The 25,261-nt window shown below is 42.0% G+C and overlaps 1 protein-coding gene across 3 annotated transcripts in view; it reads left to right on the forward strand.

Annotated features, from left to right (window-relative positions):
- Positions 1-5,238: 5,238 nt before the first annotated feature.
- GALNT3 (polypeptide N-acetylgalactosaminyltransferase 3) overlaps positions 5,239-25,261 on the forward strand; it is a 54,813-nt gene continuing 34,790 nt past the window's right edge. Inside the window, exons 1-2 of one of the 3 annotated variants that reach the window (XM_008258695.5) lie at positions 5,694-5,943; positions 11,132-11,414. The gene's annotated coding sequence lies outside the window, so the exon portion shown is untranslated. Of the gene's footprint in view, positions 5,944-11,131; positions 11,415-25,261 lie in introns of all 3 variants that reach the window. The other 2 variants (XR_016231525.1, XM_002712246.6) reach the window with 2 other exon arrangements.

The following is a 25,261-nucleotide window of genomic DNA, read 5'->3' on the forward strand; positions in this document are numbered from 1 at the left end:
TATCTATAGCAGAGGTCAATGTTCATGCAAGATTATTAGCATGGTTTTGCATGAAATCTCCTTTGGTGCCACTGTGGGAATTTAAAGCTGGCTAGATGGAATATTCGTCTGACTCAGTGTTGCTTCTGTTTGGCTCTTATGCTAATGCTTAAGTACCCTGGAGTGGACTTGTTTCTGATAGGAGGAAGAGTTCATCTACTAACTAAGCCAGGTGTTCAGACTGTTTCTGCCTCATGATAACACATGCTAATTCACTTGAAGTATAATACCTACATGTGAATCAAATATGCATTGTATCCTAGCCAAGAGCTTCAAATATTCCCCTCAGCCCTTCAGAGGATATCTCACCTGGATGATCCCTTTGTCTGCCATTCTTTCCTTCCTTTATCACTTCCTAAGCTCCCCCCACCCCCATCTTTTGTTTTAATTTGAAAAACAGAGAAAGAGATAGGAAGAGAAACAGAGACAGAGACAGAGAGAGGATGTAAGAGAGAGAACACTTCCATCTGCTGGTTCATTCTCAAAATACCTACAATGGCTAGGGCTGGGACTGGAAGTGGCCCTAGGCTAGGGCCAGAGCCAGGAACTAAATCCAGATCTCCCACAAGAATGGTAGGAACTCAATTACTTGAGCCATCACTACTGCCTCCCAAGGTCTGCCTTAGCAGGAAGTCAGAGTCAGGTATTAACAAGGGGAATTAAGCCAGATACTGTGATGTAAGACACAGGCAGATTAACTGTTTGGCTAAATGCCTGCTTTTCCTCAGCCGTTTAATCCTTTTTTACCATAATATCACCACTCTACTGTCCTTTTATCTGTAATCCAAAAACTTGTCCAACAGAAATAAAGAAAATTATTATAAATGTTTCAACAGCTGAACAATATGATCCTCATAGAACTGCTTGCAATAGCAGATTTGGAAGCATTGTTCATTGTCCATCAGTATATGACTGATTAAATACATCCATACAAAAGGATACCATGTGCTCATCAAAAATCATGATGTAAAATGAACTTATTGATATAGATTGATATGTTAAGTATTAAACTCTGGCTGCAAAATAACTTCCCCAAGTGATCTTGTGGTGTTATTTTACAAACGTGGCTCTGCTTTTCTCTATATTCACCATTCTACTGCCCAAAGATTTTCAAGAACAATGACCAAAAAAATCTGAAAATATACCCAATTAGAAAGGTCTGATAGCATTGAGACATCTTGGTATGAGGAATTTTGAGTATTTCAAAACTAATTTCCTCTAACAAACTATATGCTGTGATCCTTCTGTAATGAATATGACTTGCTTAGATGTTGAATAAAAAAGGTTTACAGAAAGAGAGAGATACACTCAGGAAAAGAAAGGGTCAAGGATACCTGCAGTATCTATATCAGAGATCAACATTCATGCAAGATTATTAGCATGGTTTTGCATGAAATCTCCTTTGGTGCCACTGTGGGAATTTAGAGCTGGCTAGATGGAATATTTATCTGACTCAGCATGGCAACTCTTTTGGCTCTTACGCTAATGCTTAAAAGCTTGACACGCTGCACTCTATTCGATATAGTTCATCAAATATTTATTGTGCACCTACTATGTGCCAAGCATCAAGGATACAAGATTAACAAGACATAATTCTATTGCAATTTAAATCGATAAGTGCACTCTTAGAAATGTGTACCTCTTTGAAAATATGAGATGGTTCTTCCGTTAATATTTTTCAAGGCGAAAAAAAATCATTCAAAACAGTATTCAAAAAAGTTCATACTTTTAATGTTTTCACTGTTTTACCACTAATAATATTTTAAATACAATGTAGCATTATGCTGAACCATTATTTTAAAAATACCCACATATTTGTGGCTCTTCCTTGTGGTACTACCACTGTTCTTTTTTTTGAATCAATAGTATTTCAGTTCTTTTACATCTTTTAGTAGAAATTATTTCAATCTGTTTGGTCTTTGAGCCAAATATCTCAGCTTGAGTTTGAGATCCTGACCAGAGAACAGTTCCCACATGAGGAAAATTTGTTTTTAAAGTATACTGAAAACTACGTTGCTAAGTCCCAGGTAACCAGCAAGTTAAAAATAACTAAAAACATTTGAATTTGGGCTTAGTGAGTCTGCATAATTTTACTCATTACATTACATATTGCAATTTTGTATGAGTTAAAATTTTGATTTCAGTTTCATCACTGCTTATTATTATTTTTATATCCAGAAGGTTGGCTTTTGGGCTATAGTTTGTTTTTTGCAAGACAACTGTCTTGGCATGTTTACATGAATCAGAATGAAAAGGAACTTGAATATCATGTTGTATAGCTATCTTGGAGTGTGGAAGAAAAAATTTAAGCCCAAAAGTAAAGTAACTTGTCAGAGTATAAGTTGTTTTGTATAGTAGATTATGGAAAATAGGCATGTGAAGACTGGTGGCTATTGGCATTAAATTTTTCTCCTGAGGCCTGAGCTGTCGTACAGTGGGTTAATCCTTTGCCTGTGACACCAGCATCCAATACGGGTGCTGGTTCTGATCCCGGCTGTTCCTCTTCCGATCCAGCTCTCTGCTATGGCCTGGGAAAGTGGTAGGACTCTCTACTTCAGATTCCCAATTTATTACTCTTATTTGTCCCAAACTATTTTTCTATAATATTGTATTAAAACATTCCTTGGGGGCTGGCACTGCGGAAAAACAGGTAAAGGGACATCCCATAGGTCCACTAGTTTGAGTCCCGGCTGCTCCACTTCTGATCCAGCTTTCTGCCATGGCCTGGGACAGCAGCAGAAGATGGCCCAAGACCTTGGGCTTCTGCACCACGTGGGAGACCCAGAGGAAGTTCCTGACTGCTGGCTCCAGATCAGCCCTGCTCCAGCCATTCCCACCATTTGAGGGAGTGAACCAGCAAATAGAAGATCTCACTTTCTCTGTCTCTCTGTCTCTGTCTCTGTCTCTCTCTCTCTCTAATTCTGCCTTTCACATAAATAAATGAAATCATTAAACAAAGTTCTTTGTATTTGTAATTTGCTTAAGACACTAGGCCTATTGTTTTCTTTATGGTATTTGATGAATCAATTGCTTCATTTAACATGTACTTATTGAGGAACTGTTAAATGCCAGATATTGATCTTGGCATAAATTTAAATGTTAATATTATTAAACACTGAGTATTGTTTCAAATATATATAAATGAACATTTTCTGGTTAGTTCTCTGTGTGTAGTTATACACAGGAATACATAGGAAGAGAAAGATATGTTTGTCTTTTTTCCTGTGTTAAATCTTCCCAATTTTTTTTAACATAATTGCCATTATATACCTAACACGCATTGTTAAAGGAAGCTTTTTTTTTTTTCTGAGAAGCATTTCTACATTATGTCTTCTGGATTTTATTTTCTGATGAAATGCTAATTTTCCTTTTATAAAATAATTTTTTATTTCATCACTTTGGATGGGATGACAATTTAAAAAATCTTATGTCTGATTAAAATTATGGTGTTCAACATTTCAGCATACTAATATCTTTCCGGGTCTTGAAGCATTTCAATCTTATTATAAATTAGAAAAAATTTCATTATTTTAAGACCTTGCCAGCAATGTTGCATGAAACAGTATAAGTAATGCCAGAGAGAGAGACCACTTTCCTTAGTTACATTAACTGTGTGGATTATAAAACTGATGGCCAATCTTTAGTAACTACTGATCATTATGGGTTTTTTTCCCTGCTCTTTTCCCCTCATCATGCAGCATTTTGGGTCCTGCTTGCTTGCTCTCTTTATAAGTCGGCCCTAGCTTCTCTTTTCAGTTGTCATTTGATATTACTAGTCTTCCCATCAATGCCTCTCAGGCCTTGGAGTCCAGATTGCTATTCTCTACACCCATCTGCTGTGTCCCAATTGTCAGTGAAAATTATTGCTCTTTAGCTGGTGGGACATCAAAACTGAAAATTTTTGGCTTGCTGCCTCATTCAGGGCTGGGTGGTGCATGGCAAGTATAGACTTCTTGGCTACACCTTTAGGATTTTTCCCACATTCCCCACAGACTAACATTAACCTTCATTTAAAGGAAAACAGCAAAGCAAGATGTAAAAAATCTCTGAACCAAACAAAAATGAAAAAGAAAAAAATTGGTGGTGGGGGGGCGTTTGTGTTTTCAGTTCTGTATTTATGGACAAACACGACTACGTTAGTCTGGTGACATGAGGATAGACAAGCAGCTCCTGAAGTATTTTGTGGAGGAGAGGGAGCTCAAAAATTGCTTGCAGGATCTAACAATAAAACACCACACACACACACACACACACACACACACACAAAGGGCTCCTTAGAGCTTAGAAAATAACAATATCCAAAAACAAACCAGAATCACCTAACTAAAACCCAATTCCTGGGTGTTGCAGCATAAAACAACAGTGTGGCAGCTAAAACCAATGTGTTAGACTAACCAAGTAGAGGTGCATCGTTGTTAGTGTCCTGAGCAGTATTTTGAACCGCAAGGTTAGGCCACAGACCAGGACACCCGTGAGTAAGCGCCAGGAGAGTATGTGTCAAAATGCAGGAGGAGCACAGCTCAACGTTAGAGGAAAACCTGCCACCATGTATTTAAATGCGCCAGCAAGCCGTTTTCAGATCTTTCTAAACGCTTATCCCCGTGCACTTTTGAAATACAGCCAAAAAAAAAAAAAAAAAAAAAAAAAGCCCTGGGGAAGGTATAAAGACCGTTTTAAGTTCTGGGTTTGAGTGTGTCAGTATCTGTCATAGCAGCAGAGAGAAGATTGAAACAGAAAGTTGTGTCAAACTAGGAAAAAACACGTTAAAAAAAAGTTTTGTGTCTTAATTGCAGCAGCAAAACCCACCGTCCTCCCAGAGCGTGCGTTCTCACGCTCCAGAGGAGATGTGCAGATTTTACACAAACCTACGACAGATGATGCCCTGTCCAGAAAACCACAGCCCGTTTCCACACAAGGACTGCGTGGTGGTGGGGCGGGGGGGAGTCTCTGCCGTCGCTGCTTTTTCTCTCATCTGGGAATTGCTTTGGCTTTGGACCTGGGAAAGGGAGGTGCGCCCCAAGTTAGCGAGCCTCTGCCAAATGCCAGAGGTTCTTCTTCGGAAGGAGGCTGGCTCCTCCTTTGGACGTAAGGCGCCCCTACCAGCGCGCCCGCTCGCAGAAGCGGAAACCACTAGCTGCACCCAAGTGAGTCAAGTGATGAAATCAAGACTGCTTGCGAAGGAAGCTCCCCCCACAGACCCAGCCAGTGACAGAAGCCGCTGAACTCGACCCGAGGAAACCACACGAGCCAGACGTTGCTGCGCCCCCGAAGTGCTCCTCGGAGGCACTGAGCCCGCTCCCGGGCCGCCGCGCGCCCCTTCATTCTCGCGACCCGCGGGGGAAGGGGAGAAGTGCTCGACGGAAAGCTAGATCAAGGTCCCCCAAAGTCCCGCGCTGTGTGCTCAGGTTACCAAGTGGCCACTGCCACCACGTCAGTGCAGGGGTCCTCTCAAATGTAGACGAACGAGTAGGCACACCCGGCGCAGAAAAGCAGCCGTGCCCACGGCGGAGTGGGAAGCGGCTGCTCCCGCGCTGGGTGCGCACCGCGCCCCCCACGCTGCGCGCTCGCGGGCCGCGGTCCTCACCTGGAGCGCTCAGGTAGGGCTTGGGCGGGGCCGGAGGCTGGCGCGCAGGCGCGGGACGGGGGCCTCGCCCCTGCCGACGTCGCAGGCTGGAGCTCACCTGGGAGACTCCAAGAGGAAGCGGAGGCTCGGTTCGGCCTCTCCTGGCAACGCGGGAGGCCCAGCGGGAAGCAGGAGGCGGCGGCGGAGGAGGAGCTCGACTGAGCGGCAACTGTAGCGACAGCAACTCGAGTCGCCGCCGCCACCACCTGCACCTGGCGCCCGGCCCACGTCCGCTCGGCCGCCGCTTCCCGCTGTCCTGCCCTGCCCAGCCCACCCGCCAGGTAAGCCGGCCGGCCGACGCGGATGCCGGAGGGTGATCCCGCCGGTGGCCCCCTGGTAGCGTCGGAGGGGGTGGTGGGACGGCCGTGGGGGTTCACGTGGTGGGGAGAGGGCGGGGGTCTCGTCGCCGGTTAGAGACGGTTGCCCCTCGGGGAGAGGCCGAAAGCGACGCCCGCGGCGGGGGGAGGGGGAGGGAATGGCACCCCGGGGGGGCGGCCAGGTCACCCCTTCAGACCCTGAATGGGAGCCCCAGCCAGGAGCGCCTGGCGGGGCCTCGCCGTCCGGTGGCCCCGGGCTGGAAGGTGGGAGGGCCTCCGAGTCGGGGGCCGGCGGCCGTGGGCCGGGCTTGAGGCGGCCGCGTTGCCCTCGCGTGCTCGCAGGTTGCCCGGCTGCCCCCTGGCTCTGCCCGACAGGGACAAATCCGCGACGGGGAAGGGCATGGCTTCGCCCGGCAGTTTCGCCAGCCAGACCCTAGACAGCTCTGGGCTGCAGACCGCGGCCGCCAAGCCATTGACAGGCTGTCCGAGCGGTTTGGAAGGCGCTTTGTGGTCGGGACGCGGACGTCCGTCGCCCTGCCGGTTTGGACGCTGCACTTTTCCGGGTGCGCTCCCCTCGCTGGAGCTGCGCCTACTTTCCAGTCTGATGGGGGAAGAACTGGTTTCTCCGTGGTGGCAGGAAACCCAACTGCCACGCACCCACCGCACGCCCTCTCTTCCGAGGACCTGTTGACTTGAGGACCTGTGTATCGCGCCTGTGGTTAGCCTGTGGCATATGACTCAAAGGGTCAAAAAAAGCCTTGTTTCAGGGTTGTGCCACGTCTGAACCTGGGTGTGCCTGGCCTGGATTCCAATCCTGCCTCACTGGACTCTTCTGACGCCCAAGAATTGAGGGTGAAACCGGCTCTTACCTCTTACTTTCTTGCCTTCCCTCTCAAACTCAGCAAAGAACCATTTTTAGAACTGCCATCAAATTGCCCATTTTTCTGTTTTCTAGAGAACGTTATGAAGCTAATATATAACTTGTATAGAAGTTACCCTACATTTAAACTCAAATTCCATTGTTTTAAAAAAAGCAGGGAGTTAATTGCATTTCAACTTGCTTTTATTATGTAGATTTTTTTCTTCAAGATTATGAATAAAATACATAAGGTTATAAATCACACTCTAGAATTATGTTCCTTTAAATATAACTTTTGCTTTTAAAATCTGAAGCCGAGCCTATTTGTTAGTTTAAACATTCTGAGCAGTTTATTTGTACCAAGCATCTTTCTTTTTATATTGCTTTAACCAATATTTTTACAGGGGAATTTATAATAAGTAGCAGTTTCACTCCTTAGATGTGTTTAGCTCTATCTCTGCTAATTTTTAGAACATTTTCAATTGCACATTTAATTTAAAATGCCTTAAGTAGTACATGTAGTTTTGAAAGGAAGATGCAATTAGAAACTAAAAACAAAAACAAAAGCAAAAATCCACAGCCAAAAAGGACATAATCATGAATTCACCCAGGGCTTTCCTGCTTTCCTCAAAAGAGACTCACCTGCTTTCTTAAACTTGTCTCCGTACAGGGAAATCAATGTGCTAACTAGTGTTTAATAATTAAAGATAAATGCTCTGTATGTTAATCTTCATTGGTCACTGGGCAGGTGTTATCACCTATCTTTACCCTACCTCTTAGGCAGATGTATAACATGATTTTATTAGCTACAGTAAAAATGTGTCTGCCGGCGCCGCGGCTCAGTTGGCTAATCTTCCGCCTTGCGGCTCCGGCACACCGGGTTCTAGTCCCGGTTGCTCCTCTTCCAGGCCAGCTCTCTGCTGTGGCCCAGGAGTGCAGTGGAGGATGGCCCAAGTGCTTGGGCCCTGCACCCGCATGGGAGACCAGGAGAAGCACCTGGCTCCTGCCTTCGGATCAGCGCGGTGCGCCGGCCGCAGCGCGCCGGCTGCGGCTGCCATTGGAGGGTGAACCAACGAACCAACGGCAAAGGAAGATCTTTCTCTCTGTCTCTCTCTCTCACTGTCCACTCTGCCTGTAAAAAAAAAAGTGTTAATCTAACTGTAAAACAGTAAATATTGCTTCTCTGGAGCAAAGAGGCCTTGAAGAAATCAGCAATATCCACTAGCTTTGGCCTTCCAGGGTTCCTTTTCTCACCTTGGCGATCTGGTCTACCAGTCCAGTTTGTGCTAAGCTGAAGCTTAGCTTTGGGAAAAAAAAAAATTATTTGAAAGGCAGAGAGAAAGATAGAGAAGTCTTTCATCCACTGGTTCACTCCTTAGATGGCTGCAGTGGCTGGAGCTGAGCTGATCCTAACCCAGGAGCCAGGAGCTTCTTCCAGGTCTCCCACGTGGGTGGCAGGGACCCAAACACTTGGTCCATCCTCTGTTGCTTTCCCAGGCATGTTAGCAGGGAGCTGGATTGTAAGTGGAACAGCCGGGACTCTAATCAGCGCCCAGTGTGGGATGCTGGCATCACAAGCGGCAGCTTTTCCCGCTATGCCACAGCACCAGTCATGAGAGATGTTGTAACTTCTCACTCTGTGAATTAGTACTGCAGATGGCATTGTTATTCCAATGGCTTGACTCACAGCTCCTGTATCTTTACTTTCTCCACCTACATTCTCACTTATTATAAGATGTTTATCATTTTTTTCTCAGTACTGTGTAAGCCCCTTCTAATTATAGAAGAGTTGATTGTTCTTTGCTCAGCTCTAATTTACCCTAATTTCTACTAGTCCAAAGGATGTCAGCCTCCATGAAGACCCACTGAGGCCATTGCGTCCTTCCTCTCCTTGTGGATGTCCTGTGTTTTGAAGATGCCATACGGATCATGATTTTTGATCTTTTCTTGGTATTTCAGAGCTGCTGTTCATTTTTTGAGTCAAAACAAACAGCATCACTTAGTCTTCTGATCTTATATTGACTTCAAAAATATTTTATGAGTCAGCAACCCAGTGTCTTTTATCCATTTTGCAGCACTCTAGGTTTTTTGTTTACCTACCTCCTTAACACCAAACTTTTTTAAACCTTTCTTTCCCTGCAGGCCTCAGTGAAATAAACAAAATGCATCTTGTGCCTCAACTTGGTATACACTACTGTGTGCACATATAAATGAAATGTTTCACAAAATAATATTTGGCTTAAAACATAGGTATTCTCTATTTTGTTAAATTGATCTCAACACACTGGATTAACTTTATGACCACTAATGGCCTAGAGCCCACAGTGTGAAAGTACTGCTGTTCTATTGGATTTGCGTTATTTTGGTTGAATTTTCTGCCGTGTTACTGTGTGTCACTCACACAACAAAAGAAATCAAACTTCTTTTTTCCTAACGTCATCCTGTCATCCTAATTAAACATTTACTACAGAGCTTCAGATTCTGGGACCTTTTGCTAGATTAAATCTCTCAAACATTAGGAACTGCATGGGATCTCACTGTACATTATTGTATTTTAAATGGGTTCTCAGCATGCTGTAGTGTATTTAGGGACAAGAAAATTACCAGGAGATTCTGAAGCAACATCAAGTGAAAGTTTGAGAGAGAAAAATAATTATGTTCAGCTGTATTCTTAACTAAGCTTCATGACTGAGTTACAGTTTTCAGTGGAGTCTGAAAAACTTAGAAAAAAACATAGCCCAGTTTATGATTTGTTTTGTATTCTGTTAATATTTTACATTTTTAAAAGATTTTATTTATCTATTTGAGAGGTAGAGTTACAGACAGAGGGAGAGACAGAAAGGTCTTCCTTCCGCTGCTTCACTCCCCAGATGGCCACAATGGCTGGAGCTGTGCCGATCTGAAGCCAGGAGCTTCTTCCGGGTCTCCCACGCGGGTGCAGAGGCCCACGGACTTGGGCCATCCTCCACTGCTTCCCCAGGCCGCAGCAGAGAGCTGGACTAGAACCGGCGCCCATATGGGATGCTGGTGCCATAGGCAGAGAACTAACCTATTGCGCTCTGCCCCAGCCCCTATATTACATTTTATTTATTATGCAAGTATAAGAGGCAGGTTACAGGATTTACATACCACCTCCCTAACATAGACTAGTATGTGAGATTAAGTTAGATTCCTAAGTGATCTGTAGGGAAGTAAACTCTGATTGGATAAGTAAGCCTTCCATAGAAGCTTTCAATATTAACTTGCTTTCACATTCCTGGTAGAAGGAATTTTTTTCCTAAAGAAAATAATACCATTTTTAATATTTTGAGAATAAATAGCACCCAAATCATCTTCAAGTATATTCAGTTCTCTGGTCCATAAAGTGAAAAAAATACATTTGCAATAACATATTTTGTTATTATAAGATTTGATTGAGATGAAAGGTGGTATTTTAAATTACCTATACAAGTATTCGTCTACTTAATATCAGAGTAATTAGTGTTACATATTTAAGGTAACTTTAACACTACTAATGTACTGTCATGGCAACACTGAATTCAAGTTAATTCCAGCAAAGGCAAAAGACCAAAGCGCATTAATTTAGGGCAAAGCAAAGACAAGTAGGATTCTGAATTCTAGGTCATTAGTCACTATTTACAATTAGGTGAAACTTCTGAGTCATTCTCTGAGTTGGGCTCATAGTTTTGGCACTAACTAGAGAATTTCCCTAGGAACACCTTTTCTCCATAATTGTTTCAGTTTCAAAGTCTTCTAAACTGATTTGCTTATCTGCATGATTACCTGCCCAATGTCTTTAGGTTGTCAAAGTCATTGAGATTATAGACATGTAGAGCAGAACCTTCTCTCCATCAATGACCAACCAACCTGTTTCTCTCCTGGTGTATGATCTATGGATATTGGTTCAATTGCCACTTCTCCACAATTCCAGAATCAGCTTTTGAAAACCACAAGCTTGTGTGTGACTCATTTGTTAGTGAAAGTGGAACTCATTTGGAACAAAACAGGAGTGAATTGCCAGGAGGCCATCACCTATCCCACTTGGTGGGGTATGTCTTTCCATAGAAATAGTACTTTGGTTGATTATATGACATTGCCCCAGGCCCTGCTGGAAGAACACTTTGATATTGGATTTGTGAACCATAAAACCTTTCTGTCTCCAAACAGTTTCTGAATTTTAAAAAGCATTTAACTTCAGAGATTTGTGAGACTAGATTATGGGTCTGTACTGCTATTCAGTTGTTAATGCCAGAAATCCTGAGGTTGTTTTGAACTCTTTTTTTTTTTTCTTAGCGCCCACAACTGCTGTGGTCTTGAATGTTTGCCTCTCTCCAAAAGTCTCCTGTTGTAATCTATTCTCCTCCGTGGTGGTATTCCGAAATAAGGTCAGCGGAGCCCTGCCTTCATGGACAGAATCAGTGCCCTTATAAAGAAGAGGTCTCAGGGCACTTGTGAGCTGCTTGTCTTTCCCATGACCTGTGAAAAGGCACCATCTATGAGGAAGGGGCTCCCTCATCAGATGTTGAATCTGCAAGCACTTTGCTCTTGGACTGCCTAGACTCCACACTTCATAGGTGTGAGTGGTAAATTTCTGTTGCTTATAAATTACTCAGTTTACAGTATTTTGTTACAGCAGCCCAAACAGACTAAGACAGTAGACAGTACCCATCAGATCGCTGGATCTGCTGAAATTCCCCCCTCCCCTTCCTGCTCCACCTCCCTTCTGCGTTTACTGCCCTAGGGCAGGATTTATCAACACTTGACCACTTTACCACAGCTGCCTCCTACCTGGTGTCTCCAGGAGAGTCTTATCATCCTTAAAACCATCCTCAGCAGAAACCTTTAGCTAATTCTCTTAATAAGAAAAAAGTTTATTTGAAAGGCAGAGTTAGAGAGAGATCGAGAGAGAGAGATATTGAGATCTCCTCTAGCTGGTTCCTTTCCCAAATGGCTGTAACTGCTAGGGCTGGGTCAGGAAATCCATCCAAGTATTAGCAGTGAGCCGGATCAGAAGTGGAGCAGCTGATACTTGAACCAGTGTTCACATGGGTCGCTGGTGGTGGCTTCACCTGCTGTGCCACAGGGCCAGCCCCATCTAATGATCTTTTTAAAGATGTAAACTGAAGTTTCTTTCTACTCTTTGTAAAATTCTTTAACAACTTTCTAAAACTGCCGGGTAGAACAGATGGTACTTAAAAATGGTCTGACAGAACCTGACCTTTGCTTAAGTCTGCATTTATACTCCACAAACCAGTTTTATGGTGTTTGGTTTTTTTTTTCCTGTGTGCTTACCTTTTCTTTTGCACTCACCAATACTGAGAGTACCTTTCTCTCGATCTTTACCTTTCTGGTCTGTGAAGTTTTTGGCCCCATTTGTAATGATGTTTTATTAGAATAAAAATCATTCATTCATTCATTCATTCAAGAGGCAGAGACAGCCAGTCAGCCAACCAAAAAGAGAATTCCCGTTTACTTGTTCACTGCACAATGCCTGCAACAGTTGGGGCTGAGACAGGCCGAAGCTGGAAGTTGGGAACATAATCTATGTTTCCTTTGAGGGTGGCAGAGCCCCAAGTATTTGAACCGTCACCTGCTGCTTCCCAGGGAGTGCATTAGAAGGAAATTAGAATCTGTAGTGTAGCTGGCACTTGAACCTAGTCACTCTAATATAGGACTTGGGCATCCCAAAAGGTGTCATATAACTGCTAGGCAATGCCTATACCTTTTATAACTCTGTAGTTTGTTTTTTATTTTTGTTTTGTTTTTGTTTTTTAAGATTTATCTATTTATTTGAGAGGCAGAGTGATGAGAGACAGAGCGCGCGCTCTCGTCCATCTATTGGTTCACTCCCCAAATGCCTGCAACAGTTTAGTCCTGCCCAGGCCAGGAGCCATGAAATCCATCCAGGTCTCCCATGTGGATGGCAGGGGCTGCAGCACTTGGGCCATCTTCTGCTGCTTTCCTAGGTGCATTAACAGAGAGTTGTATTGGAAGCAGAATAGCTAAGGCTTGAACCAGTGCTCCTGTGATGGGATACCCGGCATCACAAGTGGCAGCTTAACCTGCTATGCCACAATGCTGGCTCCCAATTCAATAATTATTTAGAATCTGGGGGCTGTTGTTGTGGTGTTGCAGGTAAAGCTACCGCTTGCGACTCTGGCATTCGGTGTCAGCGCCAGTTAGAATCCAAGCTGCTCCACTTCCAATCCAGCTCCCTGCCCAAGTGTTCAGGCCCCTGACATGCATGAGGAAGACCCAGATGAAGCTCCTGGCTCCTGGCTTCAGCCTGGCCCAGTGGAAGGTGAACCAGCGGATGGAAGATCTCTCTGTCTCTCCCTCTCTAACTCTGACTTTCAAATAAACAAATCTTTAAAAAACAAAAGACAAACAAAAACAACTTTTAAGACTCAACTGAGGTCTTGGGAGGAAATCATACTCCCCACCATCACCTTTATATGCACCTGAGCTGGGTGAGGTATCCAATGGGTACTTTTATCATGTGCGTTCCACATGTGATATAAACTGGTTTTGTGTCTGTCTGTGTATACATACACACATACATCTTTTAGATTATTTGCAAAGCCTGGAGAGTTTCTCTTTCCTCTCAGCCCAAGGTGGGGTAGAAATGTTGGAGGAAAAGTGTCACAGGAAGGGGGAAAGTATTGGGCAAGCAGTGAAAGTCAGTTTTCTTTTTTATGGGAAGTGACCAAAGAAATTGGAGAGTAGGAAACTTGCTTCACTTGCTTAGTCTATTTAATTTGGATTACTGTTATTTCTATCTCATCCCTTTGAATTTCATGTTATTTTAGGGCCTTTTGATTCTGTTCCAAAACTGAGGTTTTACTGTTTAGAAGTGAAAAGTTAACTTTGTTATTGAAATGTCTTACAACTTTAGAAATGTTTCACAATGGAGTGCATGAGTAGCAGTGAAGATCCGGGGATCTGGGCAGCGTTTACTTAGGGATTAGTTTGAACTCAAACAGGGCAAAAAATTCCTGCGAGTCTGTGTTCCTTTCGGCAGCCTGGCTAGTCTTTGCCCAAGTTCTGCCAATTTTACCTGCTAAATAAATGCGTCTGAAGTCCACCCTCTCTTGAGTCCTATCACGACCATCCTCTCTTGCCTGGGCTTTTCCAGTGGCCTTCGTGTTGTCGCTCTGAGCTCTTTCTGACTTCTTTCTGATTGATTCCTCACACTGCTCTCAGAGTGACTTGTTTCTTTTAAAATTAGATTGTTAGCCTAATTTTTATTTTATTTTATTAAAGTTTTATTTTATTTATTTGAAAGAGTTACAGAGAGAGGTAGAGACAGAGAGAGAGGCCTTTCATCCACTGGTTCACTCCGCAGATGGCCACATGGCCAGAACTGCGCTGATCCGAAGCTAGGAGCCAGGAGCTTCTTCCAGGTCTCCCACATGGGTGCAGGGGCTCAAGGACTTTGGCATCTTCCACTGCTTTCCCAGGCCATAGCAGAGAGCTGGATCGGAAGTGGAGCAGCGAGGACTAGAACCGGCGCCCATATGGGTTGCCGGTGCTTCAGGTGGAGGATTAACCTATTGCGCCACAGTGCCGGCCCCCATATTTATTCTTGTAGTAAGTGTTGGTCCTTATTTACTGTTTTACTGTTGAGCACTTATGTGCCAGGCATATTTTAAGCAATTTATGTAAGTTAATTCAATGTTCAGAACAACTCTACAGTGTGCATTACTATTTTCCTTCTTATTTTAGAGATAGAAAAAGTTGAGAGATTAAATATTTTGCCACTATGAGGTTAGTGAAATGTCAGATCCAGGATTCAAATCTAAGAAGTCTGATTCCAAATCAAACTTCTCTCCTGCTTACATGCAAATAAAAGTAAACAAGGCTAGTAAAAGGTTATAACAACAAAACAGATTAGCAACAAAAAATTAACCCGCTCTTCTTCTGCCATCTCCTCAGAACTGATGCCTAAAATCAACCACTTTCACCGTTTAGATGTTTTCATAAGCACCCTTTGAATTCATTGCTTACACTGCTATTTCTTAATGTAGTGTTAGGCATTATCCACTGACATTCCCATTATGGTAAATAAATACTTAGCTCTTTTGCACACATACTTATGCTCTCTGTTCTTGGATCTCTCAATATGATCTCCACATTCTTTTGGCTTCATCTTAGTATTTTTATTATTATGATTATGTAGGTACTGTCTACCTTATTATGCCTTTTTACTTGTAGAAAATGTTTTTATACTACAGTTAATAGTTAACCCAAGAAAAGTAATTTTCTAAATTTTTCCATGTAACAGCTGAAATACATTTTTTATGTACTCCAACATTTTCTCAGTTTGACATTCATCATAGTCAATATCATATTTATTAGGCCCTCTTTGGTAATATGTTTTATTGTCTGTATTTGAGCTATGGCTCTCTCTACTTGAGATCTGTTCTGAAGTTGTTTGGGATTTTTTTGCTAACATATCTGATGGAACTTATTCCTTACTATAACTTCTTTTATTTACTTTGTTTATTCTTGTTTAGAGGTACATGTCCTCCATTAGCTCTCTGGAAAACAGCATGTGGAATTGAGGAAGTTGACATATTGCATGTTGGGAAACCTTTATTCTACCTTCACACATTTTCCTGTGTTATTTGTTTAGTTAGTTACTTTATTCCTGGGATTCACAACTTTCAGAAGTAAGACATGTTGTGTTAGTCTTCCTTTGACTGCTTCTCTCTGACACCCAGGTTTCCTCTCTGGAGGCCACCAATACCATCTTTTAAAAAGAAAAACCCAATATGCATATACTTTATCACTTTTTAAAATGGAAGTAAACCTTGCTTTCTATGGAGATCATTCTTTGTGAGCATATAAATTAGTTTTGTTTCCTGCTTGGCATATTCCATCATATGACACTATCACAATTTACCTTTTTTTTCTATTGATGGAATTGATCCTTTTGATACTCAAACAGTGCTTTATTACATATTTACAGTTCTATCATTTCATTTGTGTGTTAACATATCTGTCGGGTAAATTTCTAGAAAGTACCCTCACCTCTAAATGATACTTTGATGGAGACCAATGTGAGAGCTTGCACGTTTGATAATTCTGAGTCAAATGGGATAAGGGTAAAAGGTGAGAATACCTGGTAGAAAATACCTGAGGGCAGAATGGCCTGATTCTGGAGGACAATTAATTAGGCAAAGAAGTTTTTTTTTTTTACTACAAATTATTGTTTTCCTTATGTTGTTTGAGCTTTTGGATCATGACCTTTGCTTTTTCAGGTATCTCCTATCACTTTGAATTGAATAAAAATTGTTTCTGTTGTCACCTTAGTTACTTCTTTATATCTTTTTTTTTTAAAGATTTATTTATCTATTTGAAAGTCAGAATGACACAGAAAGAGAAGAGGAGGCGGGGAGAGAGAGAGAGGGAGGGAGGGAGGGAGGGAGGGAGGGAGGGGTTCACTCTGCAACTGCCCTCAATGGCTGGAGCTGTGCTGATCCAAAGCCAGGAGCCAGGAGCTTCTTCTAGGTCTCCCAAATGGGTGCAGTGGCCATCTTGTACTGCTTTCCCAGAGCTGGATTGGACGTGGAGCAGTTGGAACTTGAACTGGTGCCGTGGCTTTACCCACTGTGCCACAGTGCCAGCCCCACTTCTTTATTGTATCTTCTGTTTATTTCCATTCAACCCCGCTGATCTCTTGCTCATATTTTTTTTTTTTTAAGTTCCAGTTCTGTCCCTGCAGATAATCCGAAACAGAGAGCACTCTGTTAGCCAGTCCTTTTAAGCAAGTTAACAACCTATCCTTAACACACATCATGACTTAGCAACCTCCCCAGGCTGCACTTTGATTCATTTGCTGAGTTCAGCTCAAATCTCTTTCCAAGCCTCCACCCCCCTCCTGCTCATCCCTTGCACGGATTACTTCTAATAGTCTCCTAATTGCCTCCAGCTCCCTATCTGGTTTTTCTGCTCTGCCCCCCAAAATTCACATTCAGCACAGCTTCAAGGACAGTCATTCTAAATTTCAATTCTGATTAGGTCATCATCTTACTTAAAACCCATCAAGGCCTCTCGCCTCGGCCCACAGAATTAAGTATAAATCCCACAGGGTTAGTTACCTCTGCCTTCCATATTGGGAGGTTAGCATTCAGCAAATGTGGAATAGGCCTCAATGTATATGTGACTGACTCTGTATGGTCCTGAGGAAAATTGCCCTACTTGAGGTCCACTGTTGAAAAAGGAATTAAAGTTTAAACTGAATGTGGTTATTTCTAACTGGAATTTGCATTTTTTGAAATTTAATAAATATTTTAATGAAAAGTCTATATTGTCTAAGACAAAAAGGTAGTACCAAAAGTGGCATTGTTTTACAGTTTTGTAAATTTTAAAAAATAAGAATATAAAAACACACATTCTATGAACTTGTATCTTAAAGAGACTTTTCATACCTTCATCTTGAAATTTGGGGAATGCAATAATTTCAGAGGTTGTTAGAGAAATGGAGGGATAGTGTATGCTCTAAATTAAGGGTATGTGTGAGGGGGGCTAATCTTAAAGGCAGATACTGCTTTTATATTTAATCAAAATATTGATGTTATAAATGATTTACAAAAGTTTTATTTTGTTATTTTATGTCTGAGGAGGTGGCAACTACTAGGGAAAGGGGTAAGTATAAGGCAATTTGTAAATAATGAGATTGACATCTTTTAGAATTTCTATAGCAGAGGTTAGCAAACCACAGTTCCTAAGCCAAATTTGGTCTGCCACCCATCTTTGTAAACAAATTTAATTGGAATGCTGCTATGCTCATTCATTTATATATTGACATTTTTTTGTGTGTGCTATAACAGCAAAATCTATCCGTTGCAATAAAGACCATATGGCCTGCAAAGCACACACAAAAAAATTGCTGTCTTGTCCTTTATGGAAGTTGCTGACATTTTTTGTAGAGGGTAATTGAAGTTGAAAGGTGGAGAATGAGCATCTACTGAATGAATTGTGGATAAACCTATAGAACTGTGAATGCAAAGTGATAGCAAACAAACAAGCAATCTTACTCCCTCACTCCCCACACTTCTCCATTACATAATATTCCTATGTCCTTTAAGTGCGCATGAGTGGTCAGAAATTGCACTCTACTTGTGTGGTTTTTGGATTCCTTCCCCAAAATTTTAAAAAGTGTTGTTTGATTAGATTTACAAAATAAGACCTATATGACCATCCTCCAACTACAATCTCCAAAAAGACCCAGTAGACATTCCCTTCAGTAAGGTATAAAGAAATATATTAGTGAGGGAAGTCCTTGCAACCATGAGAAAAAATGTGGTTGCTCTCCTTAGTAGGTCATTGAACTTGGCTCTCTGACTTCAGTGGAGATGATGAGATCCCATAGTAACAGAAGTCAAATGGAAGTAGGATTTAACTACTGAAGACAAAGTAGGTACATCTTCCATAATGGAAAGCAGGGACATACAGTGCTCAGAGTGCATTGCATTGCATTGACTAATGCATTGCAAAGACTAATGTCTTTGGTGGACTCCTAGAGGTAGCTAATAAATGAAATGGATGGGCTGCATGAGAATTTCTCAGGCATGGAAAGCCAAGACACTATGACCAAAAAAAAAAAAAAAAAAAAAAAAAAAAAAATGACCTAAATGAAAGATCTCTGTGAGTGAGATCCCAGCGGAAAGAACAGGCCATCAAGGGAGGAGAGAACTTCCACTTTGACTATGGCCTTGTCTAAATAAGATTGGAGTTGGCGAACTCAAGAGGCTTCCATAGCCTTGGCAGCTCATGACAAGAGCCTCGGGGGATTGCTGACATCATAAATAAGAGTGTCAATTGTTAGATCAACAACAGGAATCACTGTGCACCTGCTCCCCATGTAGGAGCTCTGTCTTTAATGTGCTGTACTATGTGAATTAACGGTATAACTAGTCCTCAAACAGTACTTTATACTTTGTGTTTTTATGTGTGGGTGCAAGCTGTTGAAATCTTTACTTGGTATATACTAAGTTGATCTTCTGTGTATAAAGATAATTGAGAATGAATCTTGATGTGAATGGGATGGGAGAGGGAGAGGAAGATGGGATGGTTGCGGAAGGGAGGGAAGTTATGGGGGTAAAAACCACTATAATTCATTTTTTTTTTAATTTTTTGACAGGCAGAGTGGACAGTGAGAGAGAGAGACAGAGAGAAAGGTCTTCCTTTGCCGTTGGTTCACCCTCCAATGGCCGCCGCGGCCAGCGCGCTGCGGCTGGCCCACCGCGCTGATCCGATGGCAGGAGCCAGGAGCCAGGTGCTTTTCCTGGTCTCCCATGGGGTGCAGGGTCCAAGCACCTGGGCCATCCTCCATTGCACTCCCTGGCCACAGCAGAGAGCTGGCCTGGAAGAGGGGCAACCAGGACAGAATCCGGCACCCCGACCGGGACTAGAACCCGGTGTGCCGGCGCCACTAGGCGGAGGATTAGCCTAGTGAGCCGCGGCACCTGCCAAAACCACTATAATTCAAAAGTTGTACTTTTGAAATTTACATTTATTAATTAAAAGTTGAAAAAAAAAAAAGAAATAGATGGGCTGTGTTACAGTATCACTTTATATAACTGAAAAAACCTTTTAGATAGCAAAAACCCTGGCTTTAGTTGCTACTGTTGAGAATCATGGTATCTCACCCAGTTTCCAGGCCCAGAATTTTTTCTCAAAGGAAACTGCAGCCGTTTATTAGAGACTATGTTTAGGAAAAAGGAAGTACTCAAAGCGTTCATACTGATTCCTAAGGGCCCCAAATATCACTGTGACCCACCAAAGTGGAGTATTTGCTTAGTTGAACTCACCATGAGCTCGAGTGGTAAACAGAGCCATATTATTGGAACAGTCTTTGGGTAACTGGGACTATCTCTATATTGAGTCTAAACCATGGATTGAAGATCAAATGGTAAATTCTTACAACCTCCCCTCTCTTCTAAGATAGCTAAGCAAGTAATATCATATCTCTGAGAAAATTGTTAATATATGTAAGACATATGACATCGCATCCCCTTCTAATCCATTTGGCTGTGCAGAAGTTGAATGTCTCTTAGAAAATGACTGTGAACTATTGAGTGCTTCTAAATGTAGTTGGTCACCCAGATGTAATATATTTATCAAATCATACAGCATCTAGCTTTTTTATGTAGCTAAACAGTTTATTAATACATACTCATTTATTCATTCCAATTTATAAGGACTACCAAACCTAATTTGTTTTCATCTTGTAGGCCAAGTTTCCCTTCATAGTCTTCCCTCAGGTATAGGTTAGTTCTCCTGTCCTAGAGATCTTACTTCCTAACATTCCACAAATTATCATACTGGTCCATAGTGATTATATATGATGACCAGAAAGTAGCAAGCGCATTAGATGGCTCAGTAAAACATGTGAATTAGAAGGTGATAGATCAACTCTACAAAAATTCAAGGGCCCAGCATTTTAGTAACATTTCTGGGCAGCATTTTAGTAACATGTCTGGGCATTCAGTGGCCACTATTTTGAAGAGCTGTTTTGAATGTTGGAAGCAACATATATTACATGTTACTGTGCTACTTCAGCATAAATAAAGAGTAAATCATAAAGCTTCTAGTTTTGACTGATGATCAGAGCAAAAACCAACCAACCAAGAAACAAAGACTGGGGGCAATATAGCCAGTCAAGGACACAATGCAAGGTGTATTAAGACTTCACTTTTATGATCTAGTAAGTCCAATGATTGTCTTAGAACCTGTGTAACTAGGCCTGCTCCATGGTGCCTTTGGAAAACAGCAATAGCAGAATGACAGTGAAGACCTCTACCATTCTGAAATAGATACATTCCTTCTTCAGGTAACTACCTCTGATAAGCAGCCTCTGGCTTGCCACTAGGTACTGAATGAATAATCGTGGGACATCAGGTTGCCATAAGGACTGAGTTTCCCATCTTTCAGTGGTGTTATCTGAGTTACCAAGACATAAGTTAGACCATGCTTGGTAATGGTCTGTCATCAGGTGAATATGATACATGAGACAGAGCGTGGACAGATCAGGAAAGTACCTGTGAAAGTTGCTTGAGAAAGTGATGGTGCCTCCTTTGATACCAGCTCCTGTTGTACTTCCTTATCTTACTCAAACAATGCCTATGGGTTTTTGGAGATTTTCTCAGTCTTGTTGATAGAGGAAAGAAAAAACTTAAGCCTGGTTTACAGACTAGTCTGTCCAGTATGCTGATACCACCCAAGAATGTACAGCTGCAACACTGCAGTCACACTTGTGAGCACTTGTGAGTAACCGTGAAGGTCAATGAAGAAGGAAAATTATTCCAGTTGGCGTGACTGTTCACTATGTTTGAAGTGAGAGATAGTAGGAAGTATACGTCTATATTGGTTGATGGACAATCGGATACAGGTAATATGTTCAAGACTTTGGAAGGAACAGTATTAGAAGATTGGTAACAAAGTCTGAACAAGAAGTATGTATGAGCCTTTGAAAATGGGCTGTCTGCAAAAAAAGTTCGTCCCATCTGTATGCCCAGTAAAGGGCATCCACCACAGAAGAGGTTTTTACTAATCAAGAGGGCAAAATGACATGCTCTGAGGTTGTCAGTCAACCTCTCTCCCTAGCTACCACAGTGCTTATTCAGGTGGCCTGTGGACACTGACATTGGTGGCAGGGATAGAAGTTATGTATGCATGGGCTCAGCAACATGGACTTCCCATTTCTAGAGTTCACTAGCTAGTACACACTGCCTGGTTTTGAAACTAGAGATCAATATTGAGCTCTTGGGGAGGCCAAGGAAACTAGCTAAAGCTATTCAAAATACTAGAACATGCTGCTTATGAATTTTTTATGTCTCAGCTCCAAATTTCTGGCCTGCTCTACAATATTGGAGCAAGGCCTCATAAACATTTCTCTTTTACCCAATGGTGTGATGCTAAACCTTGACAGTAGAGGGCACTGGAAGGACAGATGAGGGTGAAAGGGACCTTTCTTCTTGACTTCAGGGTTGCTCACTGGCCCAGCCCTTTCTGGTCTTTCTTCTCTTCACTGCTCAGCTCCCCATGTGGTTTTTCTTCAGTAAAAACCTGCAGAGCATAACTTTCTCTGAGCCTCTAGCACTTTTTCCAGAGCTTGACATCGTACCAGTGGTATGCCCTGGAGCCACATCCACCTGTTCCCCATCCCAGGCCACTGCTTTCTAGACTCTCTTCTCAGATCCACACAGTGCACATTGGGAGACTCACAAAATTGGGTGTCTTGAGAGACAGCTGCTCAACCTTTGTCCTGGGAAGCCACCCCAGAGCCATTTTTGCCAGGTGGCACCAGGAAGTAGACTCCTCAAAGGACAGCCTCTCCAACTCCAGGCTCCAGCAGTACCCAGCAGTCACTAGTTTCCTTCAGCACCTCGCTACTTCCAGTGTTCCGCACATCTCTATGAATGCTTCTTTTGGGATTCCAGAGGACAGATTTCTGGCACATCCCACCAGTGAGGCAATTCTGTGTTTTCCACCATGTGGAGAAGACCTTACCCTCTTTCTCTGTAGAGATTTCTGGATCTCAGTCCAGGTGAGAGGGTGATTCTTTCTTGGGCATTCATCTCATCCATAGAGGTAGCTGTTGCCCCTTATGTCTGCAACTCCTGTTTTCTTTGGACTCTGTGAATCTGAGTAGCCAATTCCTTGGTATCCCAAGCCTCTGTTAATACAAGATTGTATTAAACCCTCTTTGTTCAAATCACTGTGTTGTTTCTGTTTCCATATGAATCCAAAAACCAACAATTTTTAAAAATTAACTTATTTGAAAGGCAGAGTGGAGTGACAGAGAGACATAGGGAGAAATGAGGGGTAGGAGATCTTCTGTTGGTGTCTATCTTCAATCCCCAAATGCCCACACCAGCTGGAGCTAAACCAGGTGGAAGCCAGGAGCCAGCAACTCCATCTGGGTCCCCCACGTGGTTAGCAGGGACTTTGAGTTATCCACTGCTGCTTCCCAGGCATATTGACAGGAATCTGGGTCAGAAATACAGAGTAGCTGAGGAATTGACCAGGCACTCCCATATGGGATGTGAGCCAGGGTTTCAAGCAGTGACTTAATCCTCTGTACCACAATGTCCACCCCACCAGTTATGTTTATAGGATAACTAGGTGGAGAAGTGTTTTAAAATTCAATCCTCTACTTGGGGGAATGGGAAGTACTTCAAAAAATTCATGGAAAATGGAATTAAAAGATAAGTTCATTTTGATGCAAAAGAAATTGAAGTTCATGCATAGAGGATTCTTCAGAAAGTTAATAAAGTGTATGTTATGAAAAATTATGCATGACTTTCAAGAGTTCTTTGCACCAAAATAGGCTTTTTGTTTGAATTCTGTTTTCTTCTTTTTGAAGTATCTTCCTACCAGTTCTGTGGGTAATCTGTGGATTCACTGAAATTGCTTCTGAGAATTCCTGTACTTCCTAGTATGCCATAAATAATCTATATGTGTCTTTCCTGTTAGGTGAAATTCACTGAGAGATGTAGATGTGGCAGGACAGCGTGGGAGTGTGTAGTTCACCTCCCCATGCAGCTCCCTGTAATTACTTATTTGCCCCAAAACAGGCAAAGATAGAATTGGCTGGCCCACAAACCAAGATCCTACCAGCAACCTTTCATATTCAAAGGTGTTAATGGAGGTGCTTATCAGACCATGTGCAAGTGAAATGAATCCTGTGCCTCACTGTTGCTCCCTGTCACCTCTGTCCCTGGGCTTTTTGTCTTTAACCAGAAGATAGATCCCTTTGTTCAGAAAGTCATCTAGCTCTGTAACAACTGCAGGCTGTCAGCCTCCTAGAGCAACTCTACTTTGTCTCTAGCTGGGATCTTTGAAATAAGGCTGCTGCCGTCCCTGCTGAGACAGCATGTGGCTGTCCCCTTGCAGTTTGCTTTGCATCACTGTGCATGTCTTGTCGTACAGCCCCAAGTGGCTTCCTGCATATTCCAGGCAAATTTGATTCCACCGAGGAATGCAGAAATGACTTCCTACCACTCCCTCATTCCCTAACACTTTCACCAGCAGATGAGGGGAACTTAACAGAAGAACTTCTGCCCAAGCACCAGCTAGTTCATTATCAGGGCAGTTTTGTTTTGTTTTAAATGCAGTTAGGAAATCTCGATGATAATGTGTGGCAAGGATCCAATGAGAATTAATTCACAATAGTGTACTTTTCTTACTCTGCAATCTGTACTAGGATTTTAGGATATAATTTTGTATTTCCCTGCTTGATGTGGTTATCCTTAACTCTTTACAGCATGCTTCAACTCAGTTGCAAGGACGTTTTATATATCAATTAGGCTTTGTGCCAGTTAAATTCACCTGGAAACAGAACTTCCTCCCTGGAATTGCAGTGCTTTATTGTCACAATACAGAAACAAGAAATGCTAAGAATGCTGTCCTCTTATCTTATTAAATGTTACTTTCGTGTGCACTTACAAATTCTGCTTTTCACTGCTTTAGAAAATTGCTTCGGGGGAATTTTTAAGTTGAGCTAACAGTGCTGTAATGTATGCTTTCCATTTGGAGGCAGAACCATGACTATAATCTTGACATTTTCTCTTATGAATCTACATTTAAACAAGATGCCCAGGTGATTCACAGTCACATGGAGTTTGAGAAGCAGGAGTCTAGATAACTGCAAGCCACAATGTTGTGGTTAGATTATTTTACCTTTGCAACATTGTAGGGCTGTCTCTTCAGATAGAAACATATTTTTACACTGAGAATAACCCATGAATTTTAAGCCAGTCTTGCAGTCTGAAAGAATTGTGCATATTGTTTTAGCTTTTCATTTTGTGGATTTTTTTTATTGTTATTAACACTTTTTTAATGATGTTGACATCTATACTGAGAAGCAGATTTATATTTTTAAAGACCAGGCTCTCAATTTATTTTACTTTTAGAAACTTAAAAAATATAGAATTTAGAAACTCTTCAAATTTTTTTTCTGAGTTTTAAAAAATTTTTATGGTATTTCCTTCTCTTCTATGAATCTGTTATTTAGTAATTAGCAAATTGCCATTTTGAATAGGTGAATTTCAGGGTTTTAGGAAGATTACCATAACAACCCCTTTATCTGCTAAGCGTTTCTAATATTCAAATATAACCTGCTATGTCCTGAGTGGGCTACTGCTGTTCAACTTTGGGATTCAACTGATAGTTTACTATAAGAAAAATTTGTTTTGTTTTGTGAGCTGTTTTCACATAGGTTTTCAGATTTGGCAGGTAGCATGGACTGTGAACATGAGATTATTCCTGGGGAAAAAAATTAAGAATACTGGTTTTATCCTACTCTTTTATCTATTGCATCTCTTTCAGATTAAGTGTTTCATTCATATTTCAATTTTCATATTTCATAGTTCAATCATAACATTTATGATAAGAATAAAGCATTTAAAATGG

This window comes from Oryctolagus cuniculus, chromosome 3, assembly GCF_051225735.1.
Source record: "Oryctolagus cuniculus isolate XC-2025 breed Fujian yellow rabbit chromosome 3, ASM5122573v1, whole genome shotgun sequence".
NCBI lineage: Eukaryota > Metazoa > Chordata > Mammalia > Lagomorpha > Leporidae > Oryctolagus > Oryctolagus cuniculus.